A 10,963-nucleotide genomic window follows, 5' to 3' on the forward strand; every position below is an offset into this window, starting at 1 on the left:
GTATTCAGCAGAGCAATGCCGAGGTTGTGAATTTGAGCCTCACCTGGAGCAAGATTTTAGAAAGCGAGACATTTCAGTAGCAATGGAGGTCACAGCCTAACATATACAATCAGTTGAAATCAAGATTCGTGTTTTTACCTAGAAGAAAGATCACGGTGTAGTTTTGAAAATCAGTCTGATTAAAGACCATACTGTTCAGTAATATGCGGTTGAGTCAACAGCTCCAGTAGTGCATTTGGTCAAAAGGTACAATGTCTCAACTAGTCATCAGCTCCAGTGGTGCAAGCGGTGAGCGCGATGCTTATAAGACAGTAATCAATCAAACAATCAATCACCAGCTAAGGTCATGGCTTAATATTAAAGACTGGTTGAAGAGCAGATGTCTGTAATCAGTTAGTCTTTGGTAATATGTATTCGAGTCAACAGCTCCAGTAGCGCAATCGGTCAAAAACTACAATGGCGTCAAAGATGTCAGCCCCAGTGGCGCAATCGGTCAGCGAGGGGTACTTATAAGACAGTATTCAGCAGAGCAATGCCGAGGTTGTGAGTTCGAGCCTCACCTGGAGCAAGGTTTTAGAAAGCGAGAGCTATTTCAGTAGCAATTGAGTTCATAGCCTAACATATACAATCAGTTGAAATTAAGATAATAAATATACGTTGAAAATCAGATATCTTTAATCAGTTAGAAGAAAGATCACAGGGTGTTCTGAAAGATGAGTCTCATTGAAACCAGCTTAGTAAAGAATGCCCATCTTCAAGCAAGGTTCTGTCACCAGCTCCAGTGGCATCAGCGTGCGTTACTTATAAGACAGTAATCAGCTGGTCAATGTGGTCAGCTCAAGTAGTGCAATCGGTAAAAAACTACAATGGCGAACTAAGAAGTCAGCTCCAGTGGCGCAATCGGTCAGCGCGCGGTACTTATAAGACAGTATTCAGCAGAGCAATGCCGAGGTTGTGAGTCCGAGCCTCACCTGGAACAAGGTTTTAGAAAGCGAGACATTTCAGTAGCAATGGAGGTCACAGCCTAACATATACAATCAGTTGAAATCAAGATTCGTGTTTTTACCTAGAAGAAAGATCACGGTGTAGTTTTGAAAATCAGTCTGATTAAAGACCATACTGTTCAGTAATATGCGGTTGAGTCAACAGCTCCAGTAGTGCATTTGGTCAAAAGGTACAATGTCTCAACTAGTCATCAGCTGCAGTGGTGCAAGCGGTGAGCGTGATGCTTATAAGACAGTAATCAATCAAACAATCAATCACCAGCTAAGGTCATGGCTTAATATTAAAGACTGGTTGAAGAGCAGATGTCTGTAATCAGTTAGTCTTTGGTAATATGTATTCGAGTCAACAGCTGCAGTAGCGCAATCGGTCAAAAACTACAATGGCGCAAAAAGATGTCAGCCCCAGTGGCGCAATCGGTCAGCGCGCGGTACTTATAAGACAGTATTCAGCAGAGCAATGCCGAGGTTGTGAGTTTGAGCCTCACCTGGAGCAAGGTTTTAGAAAGCGAGAGATATTTCAGTAGTAATTGAGTTAATAGCCTCACATATACAATCAGTTGAAATTAAGATAATAAATATACGTTGAAAATCAGATATCTTTAATCAGTTAGAAGAAAGTTCACAGGGTGTTCTGAAAGATGAGTCTTATTGAAACCAGCTTAGTAAAGAATGCCCATCTTCAAGCACGGTTCTGTCACCAGCTCCAGTGGCATCAGCGTGCGTTACTTATAAGACAGTAAACAGCTGGTCAATGTGGTCAGCTCAAGTAGTGCAATCGGTAAAAAACTACAATGGCGAACTAAGAAGTCAGCTCCAGTGGCGCAATCGGTCAGCGTGCGGTACTTATAAGACAGTATTCAGCAGAGCAATGCCGAGGTTGTGAGTCCGAGCCTCACCTGGGACAAGGTTTTAGAAAGCGAGACATTTCAGTAGCAATGGAGGTCACAGCCTAACATATACAATCAGTTGAAATCAAGATTCGTGTTTTTACCTAGAAGAAAGATCACGGTGTAGTTTTGAAAATCAGTCTGATTAAAGACCATACTGTTCAGTAATATGCGGTTGAGTCAACAGCTCCAGTAGTGCATTTGGTCAAAAGGTACAATGTCTCAACTAGTCATCAGCTCCAGTGGTGCAAGCGGTGAGCGTGATGCTTATAAGACAGTAATCAATCAAACAATCAATCACCAGCTAAGGTCATGGCTTAATATTAAAGACTGGTTGAAGAGCAGATGTCTGTAATCAGTTAGTCTTTGGTAATATGTATTCGAGTCAACAGCTGCAGTAGCGCAATCGGTCAAAAACTACAATGGCGCAAAAGATGTCAGCCCCAGTGGCGCAATCGGACAGCGCGCGGTACTTATAAGACAGTATTCAGCAGAGCAATGCCGAGGTTTTGAGTTCGAGCCTCACCTGGAGCAAGATTTTAGAAAGCGAGACATTTCAGTAGCAATGGAGGTCACAGCCTAACATATACAATCAGTTGAAATCAAGATTCGTGTTTTTACCTAGAAGAAAGATCACGGTGTAGTTTTGAAAATCAGTTTGATTAAATACCATACTGTTCAGTAATATGAGGTTGAGTCAACAGCTCCAGTAGTGCATTCGGTCAAAAGGTACAATGTCTCAACTAGTCATCAGCTCCAGTGGTGCAAGCGGTGAGCGCGATGCTTATAAGACAGTAATCAATCAAACAATCAATCACCATTTAAAGTCAAGGCTTAATATTAAAGACTGTTTGAAGAGCAGATGTCTGCAATCAGTTAGTCTTTGGTAATATGTATTCGAGTCAACAGCTCCAGTAGCGCAATCGGTCAGCGCGCGGTACTTATAAGACAGTATTCAGCAGAGCGATGCCGATGTTGTGAGTTCGAGCCTCACCTGGAGCAAGGTTTTAGAAAGCGAGAGATATTTCAGTAGCAATTGAGTTCATAGCCTAACATATACAATCAGTTGAAATTAAGATAATAAATATACGTTGAAAATCAGATATCTTTAATCAGTTAGAAGAAAGATCACAGGGTGCTCTGAAAGATGAGTCTCATTGAAACCAGCTTAGTAAAGAATGCCAATCTTCAAGCAAGGTTCTGTCACCAGCTCCAGTGGCATCAGCGTGCGTTACTTATAAGACAGTAATCAGCTGGTCAATGTGGGCAGCTCAAGTAGTGCAATCGGTAAAAAACTACAATGGCGAACTAACATGTCAGCTCCAGTGGCGCAATCGGTCAGCGCGCGGTACTTATAAGACAGTATTCAGCAGAGCAATGCCGAGGTTGTGAGTTCGAGCCTCACCTGGAGCAAGATTTTAGAAAGCGAGACATTTCAGTAGCAATGGAGGTCACAGCCTAACATATACAATCAGTTGAAATCAAGATTCGTGTTTTTACCTAGAAGAAAGATCACGGTGTAGTTTTGAAAATCAGTTTGATTAAATACCATACTGTTCAGTAATATGAGGTTGAGTCAACAGCTCCAGTAGTGCATTCGGTCAAAAGGTACAATGTCTCAACTAGTCATCAGCTCCAGTGGTGCAAGCGGTGAGCGCGATGCTTATAAGACAGTAATCAATCAAACAATCAATCACCATTTAAAGTCAAGGCTTAATATTAAAGACTGTTTGAAGAGCAGATGTCTGCAATCAGTTAGTCTTTGGTAATATGTATTCGAGTCAACAGCTCCAGTAGCGCAATCGGGTCAGCGCGCGGTACTTATAAGACAGTATTCAGCAGAGCGATGCCGAGGTTGTGAGTTCGAGCCTCACCTGGAGCAAGGTTTTAGAAAGCGAGAGATATTTCAGTAGCAATTGAGTTCATAGCCTAACATATACAATCAGTTGAAATTAAGATAATAAATATACGTTGAAAATCAGATATCTTTAATCAGTTAGAAGAAAGATCACAGGGTGTTCTGAAAGATGAGTCTTATTGAAACCAGCTTAGTAAAGAATGCCCATCTTCAAGCAAGGTTCTGTCACCAGCTCCAGTGGCATCAGCGTGCGTTACTTATAAGACAGTAAACAGCTGGTCAATGTGGTCAGCTCAAGTAGTGCAATCGGTAAAAAACTACAATGGCGAACTAAGATGTCAGCTCCAGTGGCGCAATCGGTCAGCGCGCGGTACTTATAAGACAGTATTCAGCAGAGCAATGCCGAGGTTGTGAGTTCGAGCCTCACCTGGAGCAAGATTTTAGAAAGCGAGACATTTCAGTAGCAATGGAGGTCACAGCCTAACATATACAATCAGTTGAAATCAAGATTCGTGTTTTTACCTAGAAGAAAGATCACGGTGTAGTTTTGAAAATCAGTTTGATTAAATACCATACTGTTCAGTAATATGAGGTTGAGTCAACAGCTCCAGTAGTGCATTCGGTCAAAAGGTACAATGTCTCAACTAGTCATCAGCTCCAGTGGTGCAAGCGGTGAGCGCGATGCTTATAAGACAGTAATCAATCAAACAATCAATCACCATTTAAAGTCAAGGCTTAATATTAAAGACTGTTTGAAGAGCAGATGTCTGCAATCAGTTAGTCTTTGGTAATATGTATTCGAGTCAACAGCTCCAGTAGCGCAATCGGTCAGCGCGCGGTACTTATAAGACAGTATTCAGCAGAGCGATGCCGAGGTTGTGAGTTCGAGCCTCACCTGGAGCAAGGTTTTAGAAAGCGAGAGATATTTCAGTAGCAATTGAGTTCATAGCCTAACATATACAATCAGTTGAAATTAAGATAATAAATATACGTTGAAAATCAGATATCTTTAATCAGTTAGAAGAAAGATCACAGGGTGTTCTGAAAGATGAGTCTCATTGAAACCAGCTTAGTAAAGAATGCCCATCTTCAAGCAAGGTTCTGTCACCAGCTCCAGTGGCATCAGCGTGCGTTACTTATAAGACAGTAATCAGCTGGTCAATGTAGTCAGCTCAAGTAGTGCAATCGGTAAAAAACTACAATGGCGAACTAAGATGTCAGCTCCAGTGGCGCAATCGGTCAGCGCGCGGTACTTATAAGACAGTATTCAGCAGAGCAATGCCGAGGTTGTGAATTTGAGCCTCACCTGGAGCAAGATTTTAGAAAGCGAGACATTTCAGTAGCAATGGAGGTCACAGCCTAACATATACAATCAGTTGAAATCAAGATTCGTGTTTTTACCTAGAAGAAAGATCACGGTGTAGTTTTGAAAATCAGTCTGATTAAAGACCATACTGTTCAGTAATATGCGGTTGAGTCAACAGCTCCAGTAGTGCATTTGGTCAAAAGGTACAATGTCTCAACTAGTCATCAGCTCCAGTGGTACAAGCGGTGAGCGCGATGCTTATAAGACAGTAATCAATCAAACAATCAATCACCAGCTAAGGTCATGGCTTAATATTAAAGACTGGTTGAAGAGCAGATGTCTGTAATCAGTTAGTCTTTGGTAATATGTATTCGAGTCAACAGCTCCAGTAGCGCAATCGGTCAAAAACTACAATGGCGTCAAAGATGTCAGCCCCAGTGGCGCAATCGGTCAGCGAGGGGTACTTATAAGACATTATTCAGCAGAGCAATGCCGAGGTTGTGAGTTCGAGCCTCACCTGGAGCAAGGTTTTAGAAAGCGAGAGCTATTTCAGTAGCAATTGAGTTCATAGCCTAACATATACAATCAGTTGAAATTAAGATAATAAATATACGTTGAAAATCAGATATCTTTAATCAGTTAGAAGAAAGATCACAGGGTGTTCTGAAAGATGAGTCTCATTGAAACCAGCTTAGTAAAGAATGCCCATCTTCAAGCAAGGTTCTGTCACCAGCTCCAGTGGCATCAGCGTGCGTTACTTATAAGACAGTAATCAGCTGGTCAATGTGGTCAGCTCAAGTAGTGCAATCGGTAAAAAACTACAATGGCGAACTAAGAAGTCAGCTCCAGTGGCGCAATCGGTCAGCGCGCGGTACTTATAAGACAGTATTCAGCAGAGCAATGCCGAGGTTGTGAGTCCGAGCCTCACCTGGAACAAGGTTTTAGAAAGCGAGACATTTCAGTAGCAATGGAGGTCACAGCCTAACATATACAATCAGTTGAAATCAAGATTCGTGTTTTTACCTAGAAGAAAGATCACGGTGTAGTTTTGAAAATCAGTCTGATTAAAGACCATACTGTTCAGTAATATGCGGTTGAGTCAACAGCTCCAGTAGTGCATTTGGTCAAAAGGTACAATGTCTCAACTAGTCATCAGCTGCAGTGGTGCAAGCGGTGAGCGTGATGCTTATAAGACAGTAATCAATCAAACAATCAATCACCAGCTAAGGTCATGGCTTAATATTAAAGACTGGTTGAAGAGCAGATGTCTGTAATCAGTTAGTCTTTGGTAATATGTATTCGAGTCAACAGCTGCAGTAGCGCAATCGGTCAAAAACTACAATGGCGCAAAAAGATGTCAGCCCCAGTGGCGCAATCGGTCAGCGCGCGGTACTTATAAGACAGTATTCAGCAGAGCAATGCCGAGGTTGTGAGTTTGAGCCTCACCTGGAGCAAGGTTTTAGAAAGCGAGAGATATTTCAGTAGTAATTGAGTTAATAGCCTCACATATACAATCAGTTGAAATTAAGATAATAAATATACGTTGAAAATCAGATATCTTTAATCAGTTAGAAGAAAGTTCACAGGGTGTTCTGAAAGATGAGTCTCATTGAAACCAGCTTAGTAAAGAATGCCCATCTTCAAGCAAGGTTCTGTCACCAGCTCCAGTGGCATCAGCGTGCGTTACTTATAAGACAGTAAACAGCTGGTCAATGTGGTCAGCTCAAGTAGTGCAATCGGTAAAAAACTACAATGGCGAACTAAGAAGTCAGCTCCAGTGGCGCAATCGGTCAGCGTGCGGTACTTATAAGACAGTATTCAGCAGAGCAATGCCGAGGTTGTGAGTCCGAGCCTCACCTGGGACAAGGTTTTAGAAAGCGAGACATTTCAGTAGCAATGGAGGTCACAGCCTAACATATACAATCAGTTGAAATCAAGATTCGTGTTTTTACCTAGAAGAAAGATCACGGTGTAGTTTTGAAAATCAGTCTGATTAAAGACCATACTGTTCAGTAATATGCGGTTGAGTCAACAGCTCCAGTAGTGCATTTGGTCAAAAGGTACAATGTCTCAACTAGTCATCAGCTCCAGTGGTGCAAGCGGTGAGCGTGATGCTTATAAGACAGTAATCAATCAAACAATCAATCACCAGCTAAGGTCATGGCTTAATATTAAAGACTGGTTGAAGAGCAGATGTCTGTAATCAGTTAGTCTTTGGTAATATGTATTCGAGTCAACAGCTGCAGTAGCGCAATCGGTCAAAAACTACAATGGCGCACAAAGATGTCAGCCCCAGTGGCGCAATCAGTCAGCGCGCGGTACTTATAAGACAGTATTCAGCAGAGCAATGCCGAGGTTGTGAGTTCGAGCCTCACCTGGAGCAAGGTTTTAGAAAGCGAGAGATATTTCAGTAGCAATTGAGTTCATAGCCTAACATATACAATCAGTTGAAATTAAGATAATAAATATACGTTGAAAATCAGATATCTTTAATCAGTTAGAAGAAAGTTCACAGGGTGTTCTGAAAGATGAGTCTCATTGAAACCAGCTTAGTAAAGAATGCCCATCTTCAAGCAAGGTTCTGTCACCAGCTCCAGTGGCATCAGCGTGCGTTACTTATAAGACAGTAATCAGCTGGTCAATGTAGTCAGCTCAAGTAGTGCAATCGGTAAAAAACTACAATGGCGAACTAAGATGTCAGCTCCAGTGGCGCAATCGGTCAGCGCGCGGTACTTATAAGACAGTATTCAGCAGAGCAATGCCGAGGTTGTGAATTTGAGCCTCACCTGGAGCAAGATTTTAGAAAGCGAGACATTTCAGTAGCAATGGAGGTCACAGCCTAACATATACAATCAGTTGAAATCAAGATTCGTGTTTTTACCTAGAAGAAAGATCACGGTGTAGTTTTGAAAATCAGTCTGATTAAAGACCATACTGTTCAGTAATATGCGGTTGAGTCAACAGCTCCAGTAGTGCATTTGGTCAAAAGGTACAATGTCTCAACTAGTCATCAGCTCCAGTGGTGCAAGCGGTGAGCGTGATGCTTATAAGACAGTAATCAATCAAACAATCAATCACCAGCTAAGGTCATGGCTTAATATTAAAGACTGGTTGAAGAGCAGATGTCTGTAATCAGTTAGTCTTTGGTAATATGTATTCGAGTCAACAGCTGCAGTAGCGCAATCGGTCAAAAACTACAATGGCGCACAAAGATGTCAGCCCCAGTGGCGCAATCAGTCAGCGCGCGGTACTTATAAGACAGTATTCAGCAGAGCAATGCCGAGGTTGTGAGTTTGAGCCTCACCTGGAGCAAGGTTTTAGAAAGCGAGAGATATTTCAGTAGTAATTGAGTTAATAGCCTAACATATACAATCAGTTGAAATTAAGATAATAAATATACGTTGAAAATCAGATATCTTTAATCAGTTAGAAGAAAGTTCACAGGGTGTTCTGAAAGATGAGTCTCATTGAAACCAGCTTAGTAAAGAATGCCCATCTTCAAGCAAGGTTCTGTCACCAGCTCCAGTGGCATCAGCGTGCGTTACTTATAAGACAGTAAACAGCTGGTCAATGTGGTCAGCTCAAGTAGTGCAATCGGTAAAAAACTACAATGGCGAACTAAGATGTCAGCTCCAGTGGCGCAATTGGTCAGCGCGCGGGTACTTATAAGACAGTATTCAGCAGAGCAATGCTGAGGTTGTGAGTTCGAGCCTCACCTGGAGCAAGATTTTAGAAAGCGAGACATTTCAGTAGCAATGGAGGTCACAGCCTAACATATACAATCAGTTGAAATCAAGATTCGTGTTTTTACCTAGAAGAAAGATCACGGTGTAGTTTTGAAAATCAGTTTGATTAAATACCATACTGTTCAGTAATATGCGGTTGAGTCAACAGCTCCAGTAGTGCATTCGGTCAAAAGGTACAATGTCTCAACTAGTCATCAGCTCCAGTGGTGCAAGCGGTGAGCGCGATGCTTATAAGACAGTAATCAATCAAACAATCAATCACCATTTAAAGTCAAGGCTTAATATTAAAGACTGTTTGAAGAGCAGATGTCTGCAATCAGTTAGTCTTTGGTAATATGTATTCGAGTCAACAGCTCCAGTAGCGCAATCGGTCAGCGCGCGGTACTTATAAGACAGTATTCAGCAGAGTGATGCCGAGGTTGTGAGTTCGAGCCTCACCTGGAGCAAGGTTTTAGAAAGCGAGAGATATTTCAGTAGCAATTGAATTCATAGCCTAACATATACAATCAGTTGAAATTAAGATAATAAATATACGTTGAAAATCAGATATCTTTAATCAGTTAGAAGAAAGATCACAGGGTGTTCTGAAAGATGAGTCTCATTGAAACCAGCTTAGTAAAGAATGCCCATCTTCAAGCAAGGTTCTGTCACCAGCTCCAGTGGCATCAGCGTGCGTTACTTATAAGACAGTAATCAGCTGGTCAATGTAGTCAGCTCAAGTAGTGCAATCGGTAAACAACTACAATGGCGAACTAAGAAGTCAGCTCCAGTGGCGCAATCGGGTCAGCGCGCGGTACTTATAAGACAGTATTCAGCAGAGCAATGCCGAGGTTGTGAGTCCGAGCCTCACCTGCAACAAGGTTTTAGAAAGCGAGACATTTCAGTAGCAATGGAGGTCACAGCCTAACATATACAATCAGTTGAAATCAAGATTCGTGTTTTTACCTAGAAGAAAGATCACGGTGTAGTTTTGAAAATCAGTCTGATTAAAGACCATACTGTTCAGTAATATGCGGTTGAGTCAACAGCTCCAGTAGTGCATTTGGTCAAAAGGTACAATGTCTCAACTAGTCATCAGCTCCAGTGGTGCAAGCGGTGAGCGTGATGCTTATAAGACAGTAATCAATCAAACAATCAATCACCAGCTAAGGTCATGGCTTAATATTAAAGACTGGTTGAAGAGCAGATGTCTGTAATCAGTTAGTCTTTGGTAATATGTATTCGAGTCAACAGCTCCAGTAGCGCAATCGGACAAAAACTACAATGGCGCACAAAGTTTTCAGCCCCAGTGGCGCAATCGGTCAGGCATCGGTCAGCGCGCGGTACTTATAAGACAGTATTCAGCAGAGCAATGCCGAGGTTGTGAGTTCGAGCCTCACCTGGAGCAAGATTTTAGAAAGCGAGACATTTCAGTAGCAATGGAGGTCACAGCCTAACATATACAATCAGTTGAAATCAAGATTCGTGTTTTTACCTAGAAGAAAGATCACGGTGTAGTTTTGAAAATCAGTCTGATTAAAGACCATACTGTTCAGTAATATGCGGTTGAGTCAACAGCTCCAGTAGTGCATTTGGTCAAAAGGTACAATGTCTCAACTAGTCATCAGCTCCAGTGGTGCAAGCGGTGAGCGCGATGCTTATAAGACAGTAATCAATCAAACAATCAATCACCAGCTAAGGTCATGGCTTAATATTAAAGACTGGTTGAAGAGCAGATGTCTGTAATCAGTTAGTCTTTGGTAATATGTATTCGAGTCAACAGCTCCAGTAGCGCAATCGGTCAAAACTACAATGGCGTCAAAGATGTCAGCCCCAGTGGCGCAATCGGTCAGCGCGCGGGTACTTATAAGACAGTATTCAGCAGAGCAATGCCGAGGTTGTGAGTTCGAGCCTCACCTGGAGCAAGGTTTTAGAAAGCGAGAGATATTTCAGTAGCAATTGAGTTCATAGCCTAACATATACAATCAGTTGAAATTAAGATAATAAAATATACGTTGAAAATCAGATATCTTTAATCAGTTAGAAGAAAGTTCACAGGGTGTTCTGAAAGATGAGTCTCATTGAAACCAGCTTAGTAAAGAATGCCCTCTTCAAGCAAGGTTCTGTCACCAGCTCCAGTGGCATCAGCGTGCGTTACTTATAAGACAGTAATCAGCTGGTCA

At 42.0% G+C, this 10,963-nt stretch overlaps 6 non-coding genes across 6 annotated transcripts; all 6 read left to right on the forward strand.

Moving 5' to 3' along the window:
• Positions 1–2,799: 2,799 nt before the first annotated feature.
• Positions 2,800–2,893, forward strand: trnai-uau (transfer RNA isoleucine (anticodon UAU)). The gene is made up of 2 exons: positions 2,800–2,837; positions 2,858–2,893. It is a non-coding gene; the product is annotated as a tRNA-Ile (tRNA).
• Positions 2,894–3,210: 317 nt separating this feature from the next.
• On the forward strand, positions 3,211–3,304 carry trnai-uau (transfer RNA isoleucine (anticodon UAU)). The gene is made up of 2 exons: positions 3,211–3,248; positions 3,269–3,304. It is a non-coding gene; the product is annotated as a tRNA-Ile (tRNA).
• Positions 3,305–3,678: 374 nt separating this feature from the next.
• Positions 3,679–3,773, forward strand: trnai-uau (transfer RNA isoleucine (anticodon UAU)). The gene is made up of 2 exons: positions 3,679–3,717; positions 3,738–3,773. It is a non-coding gene; the product is annotated as a tRNA-Ile (tRNA).
• Positions 3,774–4,090: 317 nt separating this feature from the next.
• Positions 4,091–4,184, forward strand: trnai-uau (transfer RNA isoleucine (anticodon UAU)). The gene is made up of 2 exons: positions 4,091–4,128; positions 4,149–4,184. It is a non-coding gene; the product is annotated as a tRNA-Ile (tRNA).
• Positions 4,185–4,558: 374 nt separating this feature from the next.
• Positions 4,559–4,652, forward strand: trnai-uau (transfer RNA isoleucine (anticodon UAU)). The gene is made up of 2 exons: positions 4,559–4,596; positions 4,617–4,652. It is a non-coding gene; the product is annotated as a tRNA-Ile (tRNA).
• A 4,501-nt stretch (positions 4,653–9,153) lies between these two features.
• Positions 9,154–9,247, forward strand: trnai-uau (transfer RNA isoleucine (anticodon UAU)). Its single transcript has 2 exons — positions 9,154–9,191; positions 9,212–9,247. It is a non-coding gene; the product is annotated as a tRNA-Ile (tRNA).
• Positions 9,248–10,963: the final 1,716 nt, after the last annotated feature.

The sequence above is a fragment of the Carassius auratus genome, unplaced genomic scaffold (genome assembly GCF_003368295.1).
Source record: "Carassius auratus strain Wakin unplaced genomic scaffold, ASM336829v1 scaf_tig00216414, whole genome shotgun sequence".
Classification (NCBI taxonomy): Eukaryota; Metazoa; Chordata; class Actinopteri; order Cypriniformes; family Cyprinidae; genus Carassius; species Carassius auratus.